This window comes from Microcebus murinus, chromosome 26 (genome assembly GCF_040939455.1).
Source record: "Microcebus murinus isolate Inina chromosome 26, M.murinus_Inina_mat1.0, whole genome shotgun sequence".
Lineage (NCBI taxonomy): Eukaryota > Metazoa > Chordata > Mammalia > Primates > Cheirogaleidae > Microcebus > Microcebus murinus.
Genome location: NC_134129.1, coordinates 2,761,915 through 2,771,948, shown reverse-complemented (window position 1 = coordinate 2,771,948; position 10,034 = coordinate 2,761,915).

Sequence of the window (10,034 nt, the reverse complement as noted above, 5' to 3'; positions counted from 1 at the left end):
AAAAAAATTTAGTGGACAGCATTAGTAATAAATTTTAACAACATTTCTTTTGTGCCTAACACCATGCTCAGCAGCAATGGGCATTCAATAAATATTAATTCAATGGATGAATGAAAGAAACACAATAAAGAAAAAAATTAATCACAGAATCCCCCTTAAAAGCATGAATGATGAAAGAAGGCACTGTTGTGATTATGTTCGAGGTCAGGGGTGGGGAACCTGCAGCCTTAAGGCCACATGTGGCTTTCTAGGTCCTTAAGAGCAGCCTTTTGACTGAACCCAAATTTTACAGAGCAAATCATTTTATTTTTATTAATACATTTTTGTTCATCCTTTATAATTTTGTTTTATTTTTAAAATGAACATCTTTATATTTAAAATGAAGAATAAAATAAGTTTCAATGAAATAATCCTCCCAGATTGACCGGCACAATTAGAACATTAGTAATCCGTAACAGCTAAACTGACGGCTGCTATGCTCATGATTTAATTCTAACTTCCCTAACCTGATTAGTGCTGCTACCATACGTCGCTGGTTGGTGAGGGTTTATTGGGGCCAAGTATGCCAGTCTGTTATCAGTTTTTGACAACAATGCACTGTTTGTGTTTGAAGGGGAATTTATGAATAGTGTATCACATCAAAGAAGACAAGAGAACGCTGAAGGAAGAAAACTGATTTTTTAATGAGGATTGGGAATTGCAAGATTATATTGTTTCTGCCAAAGATAAGATGATTTGCTTGCTTTGTGATATTGCAGTATCAACATTAAAGAAATTCAATGTTCATCAGCATTATAACCCTCATAAGGACCACAAATATTTTAAATTAGAGGGAAAGGCATGAAAGGTTGTACTACAGAAATTAAAAGATGGAAAGCAGAAGTACAGACAATTCTTTCAAGCAGCAAAAAAGCCTAGAAACTGTGCCACTGAAGCAACTTATAAAGTAGCTTTGTACTCTGGGGGGAGGGAAGCCATTTAGCAATGTAGAAATTGTGAAAGCATACGTTGTTAAAGTTGTAGGATGCTTAGACCCTAATAATGTTTCAAAGTACAAACAATTGCCTCTTTCAAGGAGAACCATAACTGATTGGCAGCATGAATTAGCCTTCATCTTAACAGAACAACTTCATGCAATACTTCAAAAAGAAAATATATATTATTCAGTCAATTTGGATGAATCAACTGATGCTACTGACTCAGTGCAAGTTTTATACCTCATTCGGGTCATACCAGAAGATTTTCTTTGCTACAAAGAGTTACTTGCTTTGTTTGGGCACTCTTTAGAGCAGAACACAGGGAATGGATATCTTCAACAACTTTCAAGATAAATGTGAAGTTGAACTGAATTTGGTAAATTTATTGATTGTGCGTATACATGGTTCACCTTCCATGACAGGAAAACATAAAGGGTTTATTGCATGGATTAAAAAAAAGCATTAACAGATCCAGATGCTCTCATTTCTTTTCATTGTATCATCAGCAAAATCTCTGTGCTCATGCTACAATTTTAAGTGACACTTTGCAACAAGTTATAAATATTGTTAACTATATTGTGCAAATGCAACATGGCATTGTCAGTTTCATAAAAGGCTAAAGTTGAACCATGAGGTCTTCAGTGGCATTTGCCTTATCATTCTTAAGTGCATTGGTTTTCCTCAGGACAGGTGTTAGTCAAAATTTTATCTATGTGAGAATAGATTGTTAAATTTTATGAAGAACAGAATCAGCAATGTGATTCTTATTGAAAGAAGATTTATTAGGAATGATAGTTAAAGGAGTAAATATAAATAAAAAAGATTTCTATAGAAATACAGCGTTTCTGTGTGATATGTTAAATCAAAATGATGTGACTATTTCTTTGCAAGGTAAAACTAAATCTATGTATGATATGTGGCAAAAAATCCAAGCATTTCTAAAAAAGTTATTTTTTTAAAATACTTCTGCTTCAAAAGGAAATCTCAGATGAACATTTTCCTCAGTTAGCAAAGGTCAATGATGAGTGGGATGATGTATTTGCATCATTGGAAGAATATGCAGCCGCTGTTGTAGACTAGTAGTTGGAGAATACAATGAAAGGCTCACTGACTTTGAGAATCATGACATAACACTCAGATTAGCATTTTAGCCTCACCTAGTTGACACCACCAAGGCACATAAAAAACTACAGATGGAGTTGATTGAGTTCTCAGTAGAGGACATTTTAAAGTCATTGATGCTAAGAAAGAGCCAATTGAAATATGGGAAAATGCAGTAGAATACCCATGCCTTCGGCAACATGCCCCCAAAATGCTTTCTTGCTTTTCAACCATTTATTGCTGTGAATCTATATTCTACCTAACCCAAATCAAGACACCCTTAAGGTCACAAATGATTGATACCCATCTAAAGGATCAACAAAACTGCAGACCTCCATACTACAGCCAAATATTCAAATGTTCTCCAACAAAAAGCAGATGCAACAAAGTCATTAAAATGTTAGTTCATTTCATTTTTTGAAATTTTTATGTTATAGTTAGATTTTTACAAAATTCAAAATAATGTGAATTTTTAAGTATATGTAATTGAAGTTTCTTGAATGCAGCCTTATTTGATTACAGCTAAATTAATGTGGCTTCCAACAACAAAATGTTCCCTATCCCTGTTCTAGGCAAATTCATGACATTTTCTATTACTTGTGTATTTTGGTAAATTAATATTATAAGATTAAATCATCAAAACTTCAAAGAAATTGTTTTGTCCCTTTACCTAGAAATCATTTGTTTTTGTCATTCTGTAATTTTGGTCAACTATCACTAGAAAATATTTTTGTATGTATGTATCTTTATGTACAGCTTTTTAAATTCTCTGAATTCCAGCACAAGGTTGAATAATGTTGATGAGTATGTTTCTTTTGTCTAAGACCTAAAACTGCTCATTTTTTGCTAGAATGACAGGCTGGAACTCCTGAGCTTTTTTCTGTTGGTTATTGAGTTATTGCATGTGCTTAGAAAGAGGCTAGACTCAAGAAAGAGCCACTTGAGTTGTTTAAGGTAAATCTTACTCTCCTTATGTTTCAGGAGGGAGGAGGAAAGCGGTCTTGCCTTATAACCATACTTATTGTTTGTAGATAAAAATCAGATGAAATATGTCTGTGATCTTGGCTATGTTCTTTTCTCCTGATTAAATAAATATCTATAAGTCATCCATTAATTGTTGATCATCGTGAGCGTACCACTCTGAATTGTCACTTTTGAGTTCAGTTCCTTGCACATATTTTCATGATTTTAGTTATTTGTGCCCTGGTGATTAACTGTGTTAATGAAAGAAGAAAACAATCAGAATTGGGTGGCTTCATAAGGCTGGACAATAATTCCAAAGAAATTCAAGGAAAGCATGTACTGAGGGAGCTGGATGCTCCTATGATCTTGCTTCGTCCTTTTTATTACTGGGAAGGAAAACTAACTTATAAGCCTGTCTGGTCCAAGCTTGCTTAAGGAAATTAAAATTTCTTTCATAGGGTTCTTCGAAAACATGGAACCAGCATGAGTTCTTTTATTTGCTACTACTATAGACACTATTAGCACTTTCTATAGAAATTACTAATGTACAATTTATTAGCACGTTTTAAAAGACTGTCTTAACACCTGGAAGTTGAACATGTACAAATGAAACCGGAACACTTTAGGGAAGCAGCACTTTGGTTCTTGGCTTTGTCTGTTCGTGGGAAGTTGAATGAACAGTAGTTTTCCTGAATTTGGCACATTTAGGTTTAGATCGGACATTTCGTGTCTATGAAAGCAGATGTGGTTAGTAGGGCGGTGGACAGAAGAGAATTCTTTCCATAAAAAGCTGCTGTTAGGTCATGTTCAAAGGGGGTTTTCTGTCCATGACACTATATTTTTCTCGACATAGAGTTCAGTCATTTTTTTGCTTCCTACCTTCTATCAGAAACACAAATAATTTTCATGTGAAAAAAAAATTTTTAACAGAGTTTTATGATAAACCTCCTACTGCTTCCTCTATGTTCTCTTGGGGCTCCTGATAGCCAAGTTAAGGAGCAATATTAGGCAACTGGTGATGTAACCACCAACAATGCCTTATTCTTATTCTTGAGACATTTGTGATGGAAAATTCACTGTGGAAAAGGGAATTTAAAGGGAGATTTCTGAAGTTATTGGGAAATTCCACGCATGATCCAGGGATCCTATGCACGCCTCCCGGGCCTGTCAGCAAGAGTTACTGCACACGGGGTTTTATGCTGAGTCACACCTCACCCATCTGAGACTGGAATGGAGTCACAGTTTCCACTTAGTTGCTGAGCATGAAGACTCGTGGAAGAGTTCTTCTACTCAGGAGATTTTTAAGGTACTCACCAGGTATGATAAGGATATAGGGGTTCAGTTCAGACCCTGTTACCCCGAAGTCACTGTGCAGAAGGGAGAAAAACAAGAAATCGCTGTGACTCGGCTCGTCGGCCTGGAGCAGGGCTTCTGAAGTCCTCGTTAGGGTCACTGTGTACTGGTCACTAAAGCAAATTCTTGGGGTCCCCCTTGACCTTCTAGGCAGATAGGGTGGGAGTGGGGTCCAGTGATCTGTGCTCCAACAAGCTTCCGGGTGGGAGGCAGGCCCACTGCTCAGGGGAGAGCAGCTCTGGAGGTCTTACCATGGCGCAGACCGAGGGCAAGGTCGAGAAGGTGAGGCTGCCTAGGCTTTTGGGGTGGGCGAGGACCAAAAGGCTGCCCCAGACAGAGTTGCACCAGGGTGCAGAGAGTCGAGGACTGAAGGGCTGGGAGGGAGGCAGGCAGACCAGAGAGGGGTGTGGAGAGGCCAGGGGGCAACTTTCTCGTATCAGGGCGAGGGTAAGCTGTACCCTGCAGACGGCCCAGACACCGAAGCTTAAAGCTGGGGACAGACACCACCAGGTCTGCAGAAAAGCTCTAGAAGTTTCATACGCTAGAAAGTTCACTTGGCAGAAGTGTGTGGACAGTGGAGAGGATCGCCCGAGGTCCAACCCGTCAGGAGATTTCTAAGGTGACCTTGGGCCGGAGGCAGCAGGACTGGCCTAGCACAGGGGCTGGGAGGAGGAAGGGCTGCTCTGCCAATCGGGGAAAGCAGGAAAAGCGAGTTGGAAGAACTGCGTGTGCTAATGCATTACAGCTGCTAAAAGTCATAGGAAGAGGTACGGACCCACAGCAAATGCTGACAAGAGGGTGGAAAGTGAAATAAGCAGAATATAAATCGGATATGCAGTATAATACCAATTTTGAAATACATGCACATAAATACACACAATATTGGAAGATACCAAAATTTTTCTCTGGGTGGTGAGATGACAGACAATTTTTGTTTCCTTCTTTAAATGTTCTTTATTTCCCCAAATTTTTAACTAAAGGAGAATCATATATATAATCAGGAACTTTATAACACTATGTAAGTGGTAAGGAAGGAAAGAAGGAGAGAGAAGGAAGGGAAGAAGAAGAGAGAAGGAAGGGAAGAAGGAAGGAAGGAAAAGTCATATCTCAAAGCTAAATGGGATATGTGTGAGGAGTCTGAGTGGTTCCATAAATAGATAGAAATTACAATGCCTGCAGGAGCCTTTTCAACTTAGCCTGTCTTAAAAATTCTCTGCAAAGCAAACCGACAAGAGGCTCGAATATACTGTGGAGTGTCTGAAGGGGGCCTGGACCCTGAGGAGCCTGGGCAGGGCAGCGGGCAGGGTGTGCCCCCCGACTGCCCACTGGTCTAGACGCTGCTGTCAGGAGGAGACGTGCACACGAGGAAGGAGGAAGGTCTTTGAGGAGTCTGCCCTGCCGCCGCCGTGCCCATTGCAGGCTGCCCTGACCCTCCCTGCTCCAGGCTTGGCGCTGCTGACTCAGAGCACTAGATGCTCGAGGTTCTGAGATGAACTGATAATTTGCCTGTGTTGGAGCAGAGTTGTGCTAAAGACACATTCTTTGATTGCCCTGGTAGCTACTTTTTTCTTTCTTCTGGGCCCATGTGTCGGGACCATAGGAAATGATAAACAGTTGTAGAAAACACTACACAAAAATATTCCAAGAACTCTATGGGTAATAGCATACGTTTGCCAGGGATCTAAGGGTGAGGGCGGTACCTTCACTAGGTGATAGTGGGAAAGTGTGGGACTGTGTTGTTCATGGAGAGAGAACAAATGGCTAGAATTCTAGGAAATCATACCATTATAATAACAATAATGACCACTATCATTTATCACTATATACTAAGCACTTTAAAACATCATTATTTAATCCTCACAACAACCCTGTTGGTTATTTGCTTTTTAAATTTTAAAGTCACGATTTACAGAGGAGAAAAGCTGAGGCATCAGGCATTAAGTGATTCTGAGTGTCAGAGCCTCAATTTGAACCAGGATAATTTTTTTTTAATTCAAAAGCTATTCATCTCCAGACAGTTCTGGAGTTGAATAGCGCTGACGGTCGCAGAACGATGTGAGTGTACCGAATATCGCCAAACTATACATTTAAACGTGGTCAAGACGGTAAATTTTATGTTGCATTTTACCAGAATTAGAAAAAGAAGTCTGTACTATTGTACACTACATTGCTACATATCCCAAAGATATTTTGATGTGACCATTTTAACAGGCCCGCTCATTAAGGAACTGCCTGCCTTTTGGAGAGAAAAACTCAGGGCTGCGAACACCCTCCCTGCGCTGGCTCCAGGGACGTCCTCCCTCCCTCCTCCCCGTCTGCCATTGAGAGAATTCTCTCCCTGTCGCCTGCCTCATCTCCCCTTCCACCCTTCCTCACCCTGAGCAGACAGACAGACAGGCTGTCTTCCTCCCCAACACACACACACACACACATACACACATACAGACACACACACACATACGCACCCTGCTCCTCTGACCAGCCAGTGGCTAGACCTTCATCCTCACCGTGCTCATGAACTAAGAAGATTCAAACACGCCCGCTGGACCCCAACACCGGGCATGGGAGAAGCAGTGTGTTTGTTTTCATCCCGGAGGCTGTGAAGAGACTTGGGAAATTCCAATGAAGGTAAAACCGGGGGGAGATAGATGCACACACACACACACACACAGACACACACACATACACACACACACACACAGACACACACACAGACACACACACATATACACACACACATATACACACATACAGACACACACACACAGACACACACATATACACACACACAGACACACACACGGACACACACACATATACACACATACAGACACACACACAGACACACACATATACACACACATATACACACATACAGACATACACAGACACACACACATATACACACATACAGACACACACACAGACACACACACGGACACACACACATATACACACATACAGACACACACACAGACACACACACACATACACACATACAGACACACACACAGACACACACACGGACACACACACATATACACACACATATACACACATACAGACACACACAGACACACACACATATACACACATACAGACACACACACAGACACACACACAGACACACACACAGACACACACACGGGCACACACACATATACACACACATATACACACATACAGACACACACACACAGACACACACACATATACACAGATACAGACACACACACAGACACACACAAGGACACACACACATATACACACACATATACACACATACAGACACACACAGACACACACACATATACACACATACAGACACACACACAGACACACACACACAGACACACAGACACACACACGGACACACACACATATACACACATACAGACACACACACAGAGACACACACACATATACACAGATACAGACACACACACAGACACACACACGGACACACACACATACACACATACAGACACACACACACACACAGAGGGAGTGAGCAAGTGAGCTGATACCAGTCCAGAGAAATGAGAAAAGCTGAGGAATAGAGACTCGGTGCTTGCCTAAAATCCTGGCTGCGTTTTCTGAAAACTCTCCCTGTCCCACTTTTCAGAAATTCTTTCGCAGATGGGAGCGGCACTGCTGCCTTCTGACCAGTAGGGGGGGCTGCCTGGAGTCCGCTGAGGACCAAGCCTTTCCTACTTAGAGATCTTTGCACGCTGCCACCTGGTTATAAGGAAGGGCTGACTACACATCAGCTTACTGGGCTGCAAGATTCCAAAAACCCCAGGATGGAGTTCGTACAGAACCTAAAACCTGTATTTAGAGCACTTTTCACAGAAAAAAACATGCTATATTTTCATTAGCTCTTTTCCCACACCGTGGTGTATTTATGAAGGTAGACAGTGCCGTCCTGCGCTGTGAGCTTTCCTGTGAAGCCCTGCAGGGCCAGGGTGGGACTCAGCCCCTCCCTCCCTCCTCTTTCTTTCTTTCTCTCTCTCTCTCTTTCCTTCCTTCCTTCCTTCTTTCCTTCCTTCCTTCCTTCCTTCCTTCCTTCCTTCCTTCCTTCCTTCCTTCCTTCCTTCCTTCCTTCCTTCCTTCCTTCCTTCTTTCCTTCTTTCTTTCTCTCTTTCTTTCCTTTTTCTCTCTCTCTTTCCTTTTTCTCTCTTTCCTTCTCTTTAAAGAATACCAGTGTGCTGAAGAATGGGAGGACGAGGGGAGGAGAGGAGGAGAGAAGAAATATCAAAACAGGATTATAAGATTTTTTAAAAAATAAATTAACTGTCTCTAATAAACTAACACTTTTAGATTTCACAAATACATGGCAATAGATTCATGCTATTCAAAATAGAAGCACTTCAGTACATTCAGACTCTGTGTTCAGGACGGAATAAGAATTCAAAGTTGAACATTTATTCTTTCTGAAATTGCTGTCCTGTACATTAAAAAAAAAGTTGAACATTAAGTGTCTTCTGTTTGAAGTCTTATCAGTGTATCTCTGTGACCAAGGGTGTGACCTTATTTATTAACAATACCAAAGAGCAGCTTTGAGGTTTTTGTGAATGCAAGGCCCCGACAAACATACTCCTCCCACCCCACCCATTTGATAAACTCTGCTTACAAGGCGTCACTGAATAGATGGAGTTGGGGTGACTCATGTTGGCATGTTTCACTCTTTCAAGCAACAAAATTCAGACCTGTCAGAAGCTTTTCCTGAGGCTCTTGTAACTTTATTTTCTAAGCTTAAAATGATCTTGTTGGATTACTGTTTTCAAGATGTGGGCCAACGGGTCTCGAACACTCCATGGGTTGCCAGGTCTGCATTCTGCAGAGGGGAAGGGCCCAGGCTCTGGGGTCAGTGAGATTTGGGCTCTGATTTGGACTCAGATTTAGGCTCAGCTGCTTGCTAGCCGTGTGGACGCCATCCTCCCTCTCCAAGATGCTTTCTCAATTGCAAAACAGAAATCAGAGCACCAAGCACATCCATTTGTGCTTGAGTTAAAGGAATTAAATTAGGTAAAGAACCCAGTGCAGTGACTGGAAGCAATAATATTAATCTAACTCCCACCCCCTACCCTGCCCTCTGCCTCCCCATTATTTCCACCACATCTGCCACTTCACCCACATACGGGCCTCATTGGGGGGCTCCCTCAGGGTGCTGTCAGAAGAGCTCGGTAATCAAGCATGCTCCTGGGCTGGGCGAGGTGGCTCACGTCTGTAATCCTAGCACTCTGGGAGGCCTAGGTGGGAAGATTGTTTGAGCTGGAGAGTTCAAGACCAGCCTGAGCAAGAGTGAGACTCCATCTCTACTAAAAAAATAGAAAGAAATTAGCTGGACAACTAAAAATATATATATATGAAAAATTAACTGGGCTCGGTGGTGCATGCCTGTAGTCCCAGATACTCGGGAGGCTGAGGCAGGAGGATTGCTTGAGCCCAGGAGTTGGAGGTTGCTGTGAGCGAGGCTAACACCGTGGCACTCTAGCTCGGGCAACAGAGTGAGACTCTATCTCAAAAAACAAACAAACCAACCCAAGCATCGCCCCACACCTAAATAATCCTGCAACTTTAGATGCTCTCTCAAGTTTCTAAGTTGATGGAGACTCCATTCTTCCAATTGCTTCCACC